Genomic DNA, 16,399 nt, shown 5'->3' on the forward strand with positions numbered 1-16,399 from the left:
AGGTGTTTCCTAGGTTATTTATTCACAACAGACTGGGTCCTGTTAGCCTAAAGGTCACTGGTATCAAAGTAAAATTTTTACACATTAATAGGTTTTCAACATAATAGATTTTTAGTCAGTTTGAGTTAGACTGCTTTCTGTATCTTGGGAAACTATGCCCAACATCTGCTAGTCATAGATAAAATAAACCCTATAGCTTCAAAAGCCTGGAGGAAGAACTGGAAACCCACTCCAGAATTCTTGCCAGGATGATCCCATGGACAGAGAGGCCTGGCAAGCTACAGTCCATGGAGTTGCAAAGGCTGAAACGACTGAGCGCGTGTGCGCGCACGCGCGCACACACACACACACACACACACACACACACACACACACACACACAGAGCTACAAAATCAGAGCTGCTGCTACCCTTTGGAACTCTCTGACCCTAACTCCCTGCTGGGCTCCTGCAGGCTGTCACTGAGACATGTAAGTCTCCTCCCTGAGCCCCCTTTCCCTTGGAGTTCCCTTGCCTCCCTTCCTTTAGATAGTCTTTTCACCACTTACCCCAGGGCTTTAGGCTCCAATACTATCACTATCACTTTATTTTCCTGGGCTCCAAAATCACTGCAGATGGTGACTGCAGCCATGAAATTAAAAGACGCTTGCTCCTTGGAAGAAAAGTTATGACCAACCTAGACAGCATTAAAAAGCAGAGACATTACTTTGCCAACAAAGTTCCATCTAGTCAAGGCTATGGTTTTTCCAGTAGTCATGTATGATGTGAGAGTTGGACTATAAAGAAAGCTGGGCGCAAAAGAATTGATGCTTTTTAGCTGTGGTGTTGGAGAAGACTCTTGAGGGTCCTTTGGACTGCAAGGAGATCCAACCAGTCCATTTTGAAGGAGATCAGTCCTGGGTGTTCTTTGGAAGGACTGATGCTAAAGCAGAAACTCCAGTACTTTGACCACCTCATGTGAAGAGTTGACTCATTGGAAAAGACTCTGATGCTGGGAGGGATTGGAGGAAGGAGGAGAAGGGGACAACAGAGGATGAGATGGTTGGATGGCATCACTGACTCGATGGACGTGAGTCTGAGTGAACTCCGGGAGTTGGTGATGGACAGGGAAGCCTGGCGTGCTGCGATTCATGGGGTCGCAAAGAGTCAGACACGACTGAGCGACTGAACTGAACTGAACTGAAGACCTTAGTCTTTGTCTCTGAGAGACCAGTGTTTGAATTCCAGTTTTGTCACTTATTTATGTAAATTTGTGCAAGTTACCTAATTTCTTTAAGCAATTTTTCTTCTTCCTGCAGAAAGCAGGAATAATAATTGTATAGAAGCATGTGTCTTACCTATTATTGTGTAATACATTAATCTAAAATTTAGTGATTTAAAACATTTATCACCCAGTTTCTGTGGGTCGGGAATCTGGGAGCAGTTCGCCTGTGTGGGCTTCCCTGGTGGCTCAGATGGTAAAGAATTCCCCTGCAATGCGGGAGACCTGGGTTCAATCCTTGGTTTGGGAAGATCCCCTCCAGTATTCTTGCCTGGAGAATCCCCATGGACAGAAGAGGCTGGTGGCCTACAGTCCATGAGGTCACAGAGAGCCAGACATGACTGAACGACTAAGTGCACAGCACAGAATCCTGGGTTCTATGGCTCAGGGTCTCACAGGGGTGGAATCAGGGTGTCAGCTGTGGCTGCAGTCAACTCATGTTTTACGTAGAAAAGAACCTTCTTCCAAACTCAACCATGATAATCATACTGTTTTTGTTTGTAGGATTCAGCTTCTCAAGGTATGTTGGACCAATGGCCTCAGTGACTCCACTGGCTTTTGACCAGAAGTCCTTTGCCATGTGGCCCTCTTGATGTGGCTTATGCCAGGAAAGTTGCTTCATCAGAGCAGCAAGCAGGAAGAGCCCAAGGGTAAGTACAAGCTAGATGGAAGTCAGGGTCTTCGGTAGCATAGTCTCAGAATTGACAGCTCATTCCTTAAAAAAAAACAAAAACAAAAACAAACTAAACTACAACTTTATTCAGATTCAACAGTGTCTCCACCTCGGGTCCAATTCAGAGTAGTCATGTCTCCTTAGTCTCTTTGTAACCTTTCATCTCTTAGTAACCATTCCTCAGTCTTTCCTTGTGTTTTGTAATCTTAACATTTTTAGAAGAGCTAGTTATTTTGTAGGATTGCCCCTCAATTTTGAATTGTTGATATTTTTTCATGATTTTGTTGAGGTTTTGTATTATTACAAAGATAGCACAAAAGTGATATCCCTTTCCATTTTATCATAACATGGGTATAAGATGTCAATATATATTGCCAGTATCCATAAGTCTGATGGTTTGGTCAAGGTTGCATCAGATTTCACTTCAATGAATTTGTTATTTTTTTTTTATATCATCCTGCCACTACCACCAATTTTGACATATTCTGTTTGTTAGAGATAAGTCACTCAGTCTAGCCAGGACACACAAGGGAAGGAGATGACATAATGGCATAAGTATCAGGAGGTAGGAGTCATTGTGAGTCATTTCAGAAATCGCCCACGATACTATGAAAGGAAAGTAAATGTCCATCAACAGATGCATGGATAAAGAAGATGTGGTATATGTGTGTATGCGTGTATACACACAATGGAATATTATCCAGCCATTTAAAAGAATGAAATAATGCCATTTGCAGCACTATAGATGGACCTGGAGATTATCACACTAAGCGAAGTTGGAGAAAGACTAATATCACATAATATGGCTTATATGCAGAATCTAAAAAAAAAATGATACAAATGAACTTATTTACAAAACAGAAACACTCACAGACTTGGAGAACACACTTATGATTACCAGGGAGAAAGGGGTGAGGAGAGAAAAATTGGGAGTTTGGGACTGATGTGAACACTCTATTATATTCAAAATAAATAACCAAGACGACCCTATTGTATAGCTCAAAGAACTCATCTCTATTCTGTAATAAATTAAGTGGGGAAAGAATATGAAGAATACATACTTGTATGGGTATAATTGGGGAGAAGGCAATGGCACCCCACTCCAGTACTCTTGCCTGGAAAATCCCATGGATGGAGGAGCCTGGTAGGCTGTGGTCCATGGGGTCGCCAGGAGTCGGACACGACTGAGCGACTTCACTTTCACTTTTCACTCTCATGCACTGGAGGAGGAAATGGCAACTCACTCCAGTGTTCTTGCCTGGAGAATCCCAGGGACTGGGGAGCCTGGTGGGCTGCCGTCTATGGGGTCGCACAGAGTCGGACACGACTGAAGCGACTTAGCAGCAGCAGCAGCAGCAGCATGGGTATAATTGAGTTACTTTGCTGTACACCTATAACTAATGCATCATTGGTAATTAACTATAATCCAATATAAAATAAAAATTTTGTTAAATAATAAAAAAGAAAGGTAAGGATACAGTGGTCAGTAAAATAAGGTTACAATAATGCCCATAAAGGACTTAGCATGTCACTGTCAATAATGATCGTTATAATAATTATTTTGTGGCTTTGTTTCAAATTGATTTATTTGACAAAAGTTTATTCAACTTTTATAATGCTAGAATGGTAAATACAAAATTATTTGGTTTAGGGCAGCAATGATAATAAAAAGGTAAAGAAAATATTTGTGAATTTTGATGAATGATAGAAAGAAAGAAATCAAAGCAGGTGATTGCGTGTGTGTGTGTGTGTGTGTGATGACAATTTCAATTCAGACAGGGAAAGCCTACTTGATATAGTACTTATGAGGAGATTGAACATTGAGAAAATATCAGCTTTATAAGATTCTGGAAAGTAGTCTTGTAGGCAGAGAGATTAGCAAGTTCCAGGACAATGAGGCAGAGAAGAGTTTGGCATGTTGAGAATACAGGAGAAACTTAAGAGCAAAGTACACTGTGTGTATGAGTGCTAAGTGCCTTCAGTCGTGTCTGACTCTTTGTGACCCAATGGACTGTAGCCCACCGGGCTCCTTTGAGCATGCGGATTGTCCAGGCAAGAATACTGGAGTGGGTTGCCATGTACTCCTCTGGGGGATTTTCTCGACCTACGGATCAAACCAGCATCTCTTAGGTCTCCTGCATTGGCAGGTGGCTTCTTTCCCACTAGCACCGCCTGGGAAGCCCAAAGTATACTGAGCAAGAGGTAGTGTCATAACGTTGGTGAGGTAGTCAGGGACTAAAGTGTATAGGACCTCGTAGGCTGTGGGAAGGATGCTATTTTATTCTAAGTATGATGGAAAGGATTGGACTGTTTTATGAAAGATCTTATTTTTAAAATTTTTACTCTAAATTTCTATTTCTACAAATTATAGAAAACTTGCAAGAATAGTGTAAGGAAGTTCATATATGAGAGGTGAAAAATACAACAGTGTCAGTTCTCTCTGATCAAATCTATTGTCTTCAAAACATCTAAAATGGTATACTGGCCTTTCCTTTTCTAGGATTCAAAGAACACAAGATTTCTATTCCTACTGTATAAATACCAGGCACCATCACAATTAGGTCACTTTTCAATATTCAGATAGTAAATGCAAAAATATTTGGGGACTATTGAAATTATCTCAAGTGTTTAAATTTGGGAGAGTCATAAAATGACACCTATTGACTGGTAGGAAATTACATTTCAGATCAGTCTGGTATCATCGCAGGTATCCTATGGGCAATTTTATTTTACTGCTTGAATTTCACCTTAGGATTTTTGCCTTAACACTTAACATTTTTTGGGGGGTGGGCAAGGAAATAATAGGCACAAGTTTCTGAACCATGGCCATTTTAAAGGAATGTGTAATTGATTCGAAACTTTGATACCAACAATACTTGAATATTTTGACACATATATGATTAACACACATATAATTAACATTTGTGCCTACAGTATCTCCATGCTTACACCATACCATACTTACTGATTTTTCACGCTTAGTTTAGAAAGTATTATATGACATTAATTGAATACATCTTTTATATTCAGGTTCATTGTTTGGGCAAGGATTTGTGGGTGTACAATTGAATGTGCTTCACTGTTTCATGACTCATTGCACTCCATGGATGACCTAGAAACTAGGTAGTATTTCATCTGGCTTCTTTCTTGTTTTCTTCCCACCCACATCTCCGAACTGAATCTTTCTTTCTTGGCTAACATGTACCTTGAATGCCTTAGACATAAATAGAATAAACGGTAAACAGTACACCAGAAATTAAGAAGTCTATTGTCTATTCAGTCAAGGAGTGCTAAGAAAGGAAGATGGTCACAATAAACAAACATCTTAGCTGGTGAGCTCATGAATGGTTCTAGTTAGAATAGCACATTTATTTGCCCGGCCAAGGCCTGGAAGTAAACATAAGTTTGCTAGCTATGGGAATAGGATCAAGGGAAAAAAGCGGCCTAGTAGGAAGACAAAATTCTAAGTATGGACCTGATGTGAAATAGATGTTAGATGAAACAAATTTTAGTTAAGTTTATATTTTATCAGTATTTTATGAAATTAATGGATTGCTGGAAATGGGTTCAGTGGTTATCTAACCCAAAGCTCTGTAGTATGAATGCTAATATATTCCCACAACATCCCTATTAACTAACCAGCTAGCCCCTTCAGTGACAGAGAATCTTTTACCTACTGAGGCAATCTGTCCCATTTTGTATACCTCTAATTCAATGGGTCAAATTTTCTTTTTGTCTCAGGTCCATTTATACTGTTAGAACTTACTGAATAGAATATCACAAACAGCTTTTTGTTTATATGGGATGCATCTATTGATAGTTATTATGTTAGAAATTAAAATGAGGCTTTTAAAGAATTAGTTCATATAAAATAGTGACAATATGCCCATTAAATATTAGCATAAATATTTTAAAATTTTAATAATTATGAGCCAGACACAGGAAGGCAACTGCTGCATGATCTCACTTATATGCAGCATTTTTTTAAAGTTGAATTCATGGAGACAGAGTAGAATGGGACCAGGGACTGGAAGACCTGGAGAAATACAGAGGTGTTGGTCAGAGTATAAGCTTTCAGTTATAAGATGAAGAAATTCTGGTGACCTAATGTACACCACAGTGACTATAGTTAATGCATTGTACACTTGAAATTTGCCAAGAGAATAGATCTAAAGTGTTCTCATACACAATACACACACATACACACAGGTAACTATATAAATTGATGGGTATATTAGCCTGGGCTTCCTTGGTGGCACAGATGGTAAAGAAGCCACCTGCAATGAAGGAGACCTGGGTTTGATCCTTGGGTTGGGAAGATCCCCTGGAGAAGAAAATGGAAACCCACTCCAGAACTATTCCTTAGGAAATATCGTGGACAGAGGAGCCTAGCAGGCTAGAGTCCATGGGGTGGCAAGAGTTGGACACAACTTAGTGACTAGACTACCACCACCACACCTTAAATATATACCACTTTTATTTGTTACTAATATCTCAATAAAGTTTAAAAATATATTTAAAACAATGATAGTGAGGAGAATGAAATGGTTTTATCTCTGTTCAAATCTCTTTAATGTCTAGCTTAACAAGGGGTTCTTATGTCTTCTTTTTTGTGATATGATATGTCAAACATCCTCTGGAAAACTTCCCTGCTCCTTTATAAGACAATGGGAATCTAAAAGGCAAGAAACATTCTACTATTATCTAAATATAGCTGTGAACTTGCAGACCCCTTGAAAAGGTCTCAGATTTTCCTGGGGTTCCTGGATCACATTTTGAGAATCACTGTTCCAATTACTTATAAAGGATTTTCTTTATTTTGAACTCATGTTTTCCTTCTACATGAAAGGTCCTTTTACTAATCTTAAGAACCATAAAGAATAAATGTGATCTCTGTTTCAAATGGTCCCCTCACTCAAATATTGTATAACAGCTAGTTATCCCTGTATCTTTCCTTCAGGATAAACTCTCATACTTTTTTCAGCTAATTATCATGTGAAAAATTACATGTTTTCATTCCATCTTATTTATGACATCATTGGGCCTGCTCGAATTAGTCAGTTGTTTCCTTGGGGCATGAATCAGGGTAGTAAACAATATTTCAGGTCAGTCTGAATGATACAGAGAGACAATCTTAACCTGGAGTTCATACTTCAATTACTGTTTCTTAAAACACACATTTGATCCATACTTTAACTAGCTGATATTTAGTCAAATGTTTATTTTCCAGTTTTAAGTTGATTTATAGAATTTTTTTTAAACCTATGTCATCTTATTAGATACGGATCATGGTTTTAGTTTGTGAATCTTGATGCTGTTATACAAAGTTTTCATAATATTAATGGCAGATATAATGCGATAGGTTCACCAAACTGTTTTATATACTGAGCTCCTTTTGTATTGAAGCATAGGTCTTGAGTTTGATCAGTGACATATGGACAGGAGTTCCCTATGGTCTGTTTCAGTGCTAGCCAGGAACATGCAGTACAGAGGTGTACTCTCTCTCTCCAACTGACTGACTGCAAGGAAAGACTACAGAGAGAATGAGAAAGTGGGAGGAACTTGGATCCCTGAGTTCTTCATTGGAAGGAGAACATTCAGGAGAGCCTCCTAAAGAGGGAAAGTCACATTGAACCTTTCATGAACCAGAAAATATCTGTTATTTATGAACCAGAAAGAATCTGCTTTAAGTTCATGGAATTATTTGGCAGCCTATCCTAATACATGTTCTCAGCTTCTATTAAAATTCTCTATGGTTGACATTAGTCTGTTATTCATTCACTGTTTTGCCAGAGTCATTCAACCAAAAAAGGCCATAATACCTCAATAATACTAAGGAGACTAACAGTACTGTTATTGACCTCACATTTATTTATCATATCCACGTGAATATAAGATAACTGTTGGTAGATGCTACAGTGAAATTTAGATAAATGATACGTGATGCTGGCCTCAGAATAAGTTGGGTTGTGTTCCGTTATCTTTGATTTTCTGAAAGGGTTTATGTAGAATTGCTTTGCTGTTTAGTTGCTAAGTTGTGTCTGACTCTTGCAACGGACTGTAGCCCGCCAGGCTCCTCTGTCCGTGGGATTTCCCAGGCAAGAGTACTGGAGTGGGTTGCCATTTCCTCCTCCAGGGGGGGTCTTCCTGACCCAGGGATTGAACCTGTGTCCCCTACATTGCAGGAGGATTCTTTACTGCTGAGCCACCAGGGAAGTCTAGAATTGATAAAGTTCTTCCTTAAATGCTCAGTGGAATTCCTTACCGAAGTCGGTGGGTCATATAGCAAATTCCTACTGGCTATATGTTTTACATATGGTAATGCATGTTTCCATGTTACTCTCAGTGAACTCAAGCCAGGGCTTGATAACAACCTAGAGAGATGGGATCAGGAAGAAGGTGGGAGGGATGTTGAAGTGGGAGGGGACATGGGTAAACCTATGTCTGATTTATGTTGATGTTTGGTAGAAACCAATGTAACACTGTAAAGCAATTATCTTTCAATTAAAAAAAAAAGTCAATGGGACTGAAGTTTTCTTTGTGGGAAGATTTGTAATTACAAATTCAATTTCTTTAATAGACCTAGACTTGTTCAGATGATCTGTTACCTCTTGAGTTCTTTTGTAATTTGTCTTATAGGACTTTTGTTCATGTCCCCAAACTGTCAAATTTGTAGGCATAGGTTATTTATAACTATATCCTTTTATACATGTAGAGTCTATAATGATATCACCTCTCTTTTTCCAGATATTGGTGATTTGTGCCCTTTTTCTGGTCAGTTGGACTAGAAAATTTTCAATTTTATCTTCTAAAAAAATTGGTTTTGGTCTTGTTAAGTTCTCTATTGTTTTCCTGTTATCTATGCCATTAATTTCCTCTCCGGTCTTTATTATTCCAAGTTTTTAATTAGATACTTTACATTTAATTTGTTCTTTATTTTTCATGATAGAACTGAAGTCACTGACTCAAGCCCTTTCTTCTTATAGGCATGTTCTAAGCATTGTTTTACTAGCATTCTGCAAATTCTGATGCTTTTTTTTTTTTCATTCGGTTATTTTCATTTTGATTTTTGTTTTTGACCTGTGGGTTATTTGAGCTGTGATATTTGGTTTTCACACATTTGGAGGTTTTCTACATATCTTTGTTACAGATTTCTGATTTGATTCCATTGTGATGAGAGAACATATTTTGTGTGGCTTGAATCTTTTAAAAATTACTGAGACTTTTTTCATGGCTCAAAGTCTATCTTGATAAACATTCCACGTGTACTTTGAAAGAATGTGTATCCTACTGTTATTGGCAAGAAGTTCTATAAATGTTAATTAGATCAAGATTGCTTATAGTGTTGTTCGAATCTGGTGTACTCTTGAGTTTTCTATTTGTTGTATTAATCATTGAGAGCATATTAATTATTCCGAGCATGTTGTAGATTTGTGTATTTTTCCTTGCAGTTATATCAGTTTTAATTTTCATGCATTTTGACACTATTTTAAGTGCATAATTATTGGAGATTAAGTGCTATTGGTGAATTTACCCCTTTATTACTAAGAAATAAACTTATTTATCTCAGATAATATTCTTCTCTATGAATTCTATTTGGACTGTTATTCATGTATCCATTCCAGCTTTCTTTTGATTAGTATAAGCATAATATATCATTTTCAATCTTTTAGTTTTAGCATTTATATTTAAAGTATGTTACTTGTGGGCAGTATTTAATTGGTGCTTGTGTTTTTATCAGACCTGATTATCTTTTCCTTTAAATTTTAATCTTTATTTACATTTAGTGTGATTATTAATATATTTAGGTGTAAATCATCACCTCGTTTCTTGTTCTCTTTTTGTCTTATCCATTCTGTCCCCTTTCGTCTCTTATTCTGCCTTCTTTTAGATTAATTGAATGTATTTCCACTTTATTTTTTTCCCTTGGCTTTTTTATTATTATTGCTATTTTAAAGGCTGCTCTATGCCTCATGGTGTAAGTCATCATATTAAACATTTGACATGTTGTCACTTCACATATATGACATTTACAATAGCATACTTCCATTTCTTTTTATCTGGTCTTTGCATTATTGTTGGCATATGTTTTGCCTCTACACAACTATGAATCCCATAATACTTCTCTATTTTTGTTTAAACAATAAATTGTCTTTTAAAGAGACTGACATAATAAAATCACACATATTTCTCCATGGGTCTTAAGCTCTATCTCCTCATTTCTGGTGCTCTTTATGGTTTTGCACAAGTCATTATTTTTACTTGTTATCATTTTCCTTTAGCCTGAAGGACTTCTATAACATAGCTGCAGGTGCTCTGGAAGATAAATTATTAATATTTCCTTTTTTAATGTCTGAAAACTTGTTTCACATTCATGTTGCCTTACTGGCCACTGTCCTTCTAATCTGTTCAGATGGTTCTTTTCCTGGACTAGGACTGTTTATTTACATGTCTCTCTGGGCTCTGCTAAATACTAGAGGGAATCCTCTGCCCCTCAACCCAGTCCAGCTTTCCCATTCCAGGGTTTTGTCTTGCACATTCTAGCTGTCTTGGACCTTCAGCTTTGTCTCCTCAACTCAAGAGAGTCTGCTGGGTTTTCTATGGATCTCATATCCTGTCCCAGCCTACCCACACACACCATCACTTGAAAACTCTCTCAAGGCAGCAAACTTCTCACCTAGTTTGTTTCCCGTCTCTTTGAGAATACTCCCCTTCATAAATTGTTATCAGGTGTCTTGAAAACATTTTTTTTTTTTTTGTCTTCTTCTTTTAGGTGTTTCAAGAAGAGATTAAATCTAGTCTCTGTTACCCCATCCTGCCTAGAAGCGGAAGTCCCTTTACTGACTGTTCTTTTAATGCCAGTTTTTATATTCCATTTTTCATATTTTTAAAAAAATGTTTTTGTTTCACAACTGCCTCAGAAGTTTTTACTTCTTATAGTTCTTTAGTATTTTTTTTCTCCTTCTAGTCTAGCAAATTTCCATCTCCCCTCATAAGTTGGAGTATGGAGAGCCTTGTACCTTCTCTTTAACTGAAGACACAGTTAAATTGTGTTAAATTGTCTGTTAAATTGTGTTAAACTGACAGTTAAACTGTCAATCAATTGACAGTTGATTCTGTGTATTTCTTTGGATACTCACTTAAGCAATTCTCTATTTTCATATCTCTTTTGCAGACTGTACATTTTGTCCTTGTCCTATAGGACCATATTCTAAGAGCTTTCACAAGTTGTAGAGTGGAAATGTAAGGGTTTTATTTTACCTCTGTCTACTGACTTGAATTTTGTTTATTAAAGCTCTTGCTTTATTTACAAGTAAATTATTATGCTAATTAATAGCATCTTGCTAGCTCCTTTCATCTCACACTAGACGTCTCCTAACTCCCAGTGAACTGTAAAAAGATTATTGTGAAAGAATATATTAAAATTCCTCACTCACCACTATCACTTTTTCTGTTACTGGCCTATTTCTGCCTCTGAATGCATTGAGATTTTGGGTGTATTGGACATTAATCTTGATAGAAGCAGGCTGCTAGAACAAATAAAATCATGTCTCATATAGTTTTATAAATCTAAATTATATTAACTTTCATTATCTCCTTTCTTTTGTTAAAAAGTGAGAGAGTGGTTAAACTGTGGGTGTCATGGGGACTATCAACAGTTGTAAGACGGCTGTTTCTCTATTCAGTAAAGAAGGTATTTTGTTATGATTATGACATTGTGGTTATGTAAATCCCACAGAACTGGACATGGAACAACAGATTGCTTCAAAATTGGAAAAGGAGTCAAGGTTGTATATTGTCACCCTGCTTATTTAACTTATATGCAGAGTAAATCATGAGAAATGCAGGGCTGGATGAAGTACAAGCTGGAATGAAGACTGCTGAGAGAAATATCAATAACCTCAGATATGCAGATGACACCACATTTATGGCTGAAAGCAAAGAGGAACCAAAAGGCCTCTTGATGAAAGTAAAAGAGGAAAGTGAAAAAGTTGGTTTAAAGCTCAACATTCAAAAAACTAAGATCATGGCATCCGGTCCCAACACTTCATAGATGGGGAAACAATGGAAACAATGAGAGACTTTATTTTTGGGGGCTCCAAAATCCCTGCAGATGGTGACTGCAGCCACGAAATTAAAAGACGCTTGCTCCTTGGAAGAAAAGCTATGACCAACCTAGACAGCATATTAAAAAGCAGAGACATTATTTTGCTGATGAAGGCCTGTCTAGTCAAAGCTATGGTTTTTCCAGTAGTCATGTATGGATGTGAGAATTGGACTATAAAGAAAGCTGAGCCCTGAAGAATTGATGCTTTTGAACTGTGGTGTTGGAGAAGATTCTTGAGGGTCCCTTGGAGTGCAAGGAGATCAAACCAGTGCATCCTAAAGGAAATCAGTCCTGAATATTCTTTGGAAGGTTGATGCTAAAGCTGAAACTCTAATACTTTGGCCACCTGATGCAAAGAACTGACTCATTTGAAAAGACCCTGATGCTGGGAAAGATTGAAGGCAGGAGGAGAAGGGGATGACAGAGAGTGAGATAATTGGATGGCATCACCGACTCAATGGACATGAGTTTGAGCAAGCTTCGGGAGTTGGTGATGGACAGGGAGGTGTGCTGCAGTCCATGGGGTCGCAAAGAGTCAGACATGACTGAGAAACTGAATTGACTGATAGAATCACAGCATGTTGAAGACTGCTTCCAGGGATCAAAATCAGACCTTGAGTATAAAAACAATGTATTATAGAAATAATATCATAATTATTAATTTGGTATTGTTGTACAGTCTGAGCTTGTTGATATTTCTCCCGGCAATCTTGATTCCAGTTTATGATTCATCCAGCCCAACATTTCACATAATGCACTCTGCATAGAAGTTAAATAATACAATATATAAGACAATATACAACCTTGTTGTACTCCTTTTCTAATTTGGAACTAGTCCATTGTTCCATGTCTGGTTCTAACTGTTACTTCTTGACCAGCATACAGCTTTCTCAGGAAAGAATTAAGGTAATCTAATAGTTCCATCTCTTTAAGAATTTTCCAGTTTGTTGTGATCCACACAGTCAAAGGCTTTAGCATAGTCAATGAAGCAGAAGTAGATGTTTTTCTGGAATTCCCTTGCTTTCTCCATGATCAGAGAGACTGAACTGAACTGAATGTTGTAATACTTGACCATAAGTATGTTTTTAAGAAATTCAGTGTTTTGAATGAATTATAATAACAATCACTTATTGATGAAAGGCTTAACTTGATACTATATAGTAAATTTTATACTAATAGTTCATTTTTCACTTCCTACTGAGTTTGCTTTCTTATGAGACTTATTGCACTAAATGTTTACCTTTTTTATTTTAAAAATTATAATACCCGTGGTGGATTCATGTTGATGTATGGCAAAACCAATACAATATTGTAAAGTAATTAACCTCCAATTAAAATAAATTTATATTTAAAAACATTATGATCAGTCCTGTTTATAGATACTCTCATTGTGATTTATGATTTGTAATACTGAATGAAAAATATAGCTGTCTTCCTTATTAATATAAACATATTTTCCTGTGAAAATGCAATTCAAAGCAGTATTTTACAAATCTAGTCAGCATTAAATTTTTTCTTGGATATAATTTGTAATTTTTAATTATACATTTTGGAGAGAGTTTAAAGTGAAGAATACTAGGAGAATCACTACTCTTCTTGAATGAAGCAATGAAACAATCTTTTCTGCTTTTGTTTAGTTAATATGAGATCTAGTGCTGTTATAAATCTTTAATTCTGGGAATTTTTCTTAATTTTTTCTGGTGTTGCTTCACTCTTCGTTGTTTTGCTCTGTCCTTTGAAAACTTTTTATTGGAGTAGAGTTGGTTTACAATGCTGTGTTAGTTTCTGCTGTAGAGCCAAGTGAATCAGTTTTACATATACATACATCCACTCTTCTCCCATAAAGGTCATTACAGAATATTGAGAAGCATTTTCTATGCTATACAGTAGGTCCTTACTAGTTACCCATTTTATATAGTAGTATGTATGTGAACGCTAGGATTTTAAGTTATTTCAAAAATATCTGCATTTGACCATCTTTATCCTCAGGCTTCTTCAGGATCCCTCCAATTTGAACATTCTATAAGTCTCATAATGTTATACTGCCAAAGATTCCACATCCTGCCTCAAAGTGGAAGGGAACTGATGGAGTATTACAAGCAAATAAAGGAATATAAAATATTCTAGATAGGCAGATAAGTACATTTTCACCCTATAAGTATAGCTACATAGAATACAAAAATATAATCATTAGAATGCTTTTAAGCATGGGATCAGAGCAAGGGGAGTTGGTGGAATCATCTCGAAAGCTTCTGTCCCTAGTCCAGCTCCCCTGGGTTCACCCAGCTCCTGATATGGAAGATCCACTACTCCACACGCCAGAAAATGGAACTCGCAGGCAGGGACTTCTGCTCCTGTGTACACTGGGGGGCGGCTTCTATTTTAAAATCTAGGTGCTGCTCTTTCTCTCATTCTCCACAGTTTAAAAATATAGCCAATAAAATCTGCTAAAAGAATAGCAATTTATTAATTACTTTCTGAAAATTAAGATGGCATTTTGAATATGCTCACTAGATTTACCCTAGGTTGAACAAAGAATTTTCAAATGACAATGTTCCACACAATTATCGGAGACAAAAATCTATGAAATTGTTTGGTTTTTGCAAACTTCAACCCCCTTCATTTTAAAATTGCAGCATAAAGGATGTGAGGGAACAGGAAAGTACTTCTTGCATTTTCATGAAGAGCAAGAACTTAAGATGAAGCAATGGTACTTTGCTAATCTTTCAGCAAAATTCTACTCTTCCTCACAGCAAGAGTGGCGATTTCTCCTTAGCCAGCATGGATTTAAGTGCATGAAGATTATGCTTCTTTGATTTTGATAGTTTGAGATTGTTCACTCAAAGCTGCAAAATAGTCTTAAACTACAAATGTACTTAGATCTCATCAAGCAAACTTGGCTGATTGGTTAAGTTAATTTGTATTTCAGAGATAAAATGGTGACCATATCTATTTATATATTTAAACACCACTTATTTTTGTCGAAACTCTTTTTCAATGAGTCTAGAACGATTACATACCAATTCTAATTTGAATATTTGCAAAATATGGGGAATTCAGAGCAGCATTAGTCTTCTAGACCTCATCAATATGAAGTAAATATGAGTTTTGATCTCTCAGAATTGCTATGCAGTAACTGTAACCACAAATACAGGCTATAGCCATTACAAGAGAGAAAATGCAGAGGCCAGAGAAGAGATCTAACTGAAAGAAGTACATTCAAATCCTTAATAAGTGGTTGATTATTTATTAGTTATATGACTTTGGAAGAATTGCTAATCCTTTCTGGAGTGTAGTTTCTTTAATATGGAGAATGAAGATGATAGTAGATACTACTGTTATAAGGTTTAAATGATGGGACATTTAAAAAATGCTAGTTTCTACTTCTACTCTTTCCTTAGGTTTTTAGGCCAGGTTAGACTTTTTTTGACTGTGAGAGTATAAAAAACAGAATGTACGTGTGTTTGTGCTCAGTTGCTTCAGTCGTGTTGAACTCTTTATGACCCCATGGACTGTAGCCCGCCAGGTTCCTCTGTCTGTGGAATTCTCCAGGCAGGAATATTGGAGTGGGTTGACATGTCTTCCTGCAGGGGATTTTCCTGACCCAGGCGTTAAACATTCGTCTCTTATGTCTCCTGCAGGTGGGTTTACCCCCTGAGCCACAAATGTATGTCTGTTCAAAATAAGAGAAATGTCTTATATCTCAATCCCGCATCAGTAAAATAGGCTTAGTATATAAGTGAGAAAAGTTTTACAAAATAGTACTTATATTATGTGTCATCCACTGTGAATTTTCTTCTAAATTCTAGTTTATTTCATTAAGAAGTAATAGTGTTTGACAAACATTCCTCCATGCTACATTAAGTGAGCCTATTGTCTATGGTTACAATAAATAAAACGTTTTGTTTCAGGATGAATGATAACCTTTCTATCACGATGCTCTCATCTCTGGATGTAAGGCTACACATGGATAGGACCAGCGTGTGCTACCAAATTATTGCTGTTTGAGAGGCATTAGCACTGAATCTCGGAGAAGGCAATGGCGCCCCACTCCAGTACTCTTGTCTGGAAGGTCCCATGGATAGAGGAGCCTGGTGGGCTGCAGTCCATGGGGTCGCAGAGAGTTGGACATGACTCAGTGACTTCACTTTCCCTTTTCACTTTCATGCATTGGAGAGGGAAATGGCAACCCACCCCAGTGTTCTTGCCTGGAGAATCCCAGGGATGGTGGAGCCTTGTGGGCTGCCGTCTGTGGGGTCGCACAGAGTCAGACACGACTGAAGCGACTTAGCAGCAGCAGCAGCAGCAGCGCTGAATCTTAGAGAAGGCACTGGCGCCCCACTCCAGTACTCTTGCCT

This window comes from Oryx dammah, unplaced genomic scaffold (genome assembly GCF_014754425.2).
Source record: "Oryx dammah isolate SB20612 unplaced genomic scaffold, SCBI_Odam_1.1 HiC_scaffold_5, whole genome shotgun sequence".
NCBI classification, from domain to species: domain Eukaryota; kingdom Metazoa; phylum Chordata; class Mammalia; order Artiodactyla; family Bovidae; genus Oryx; species Oryx dammah.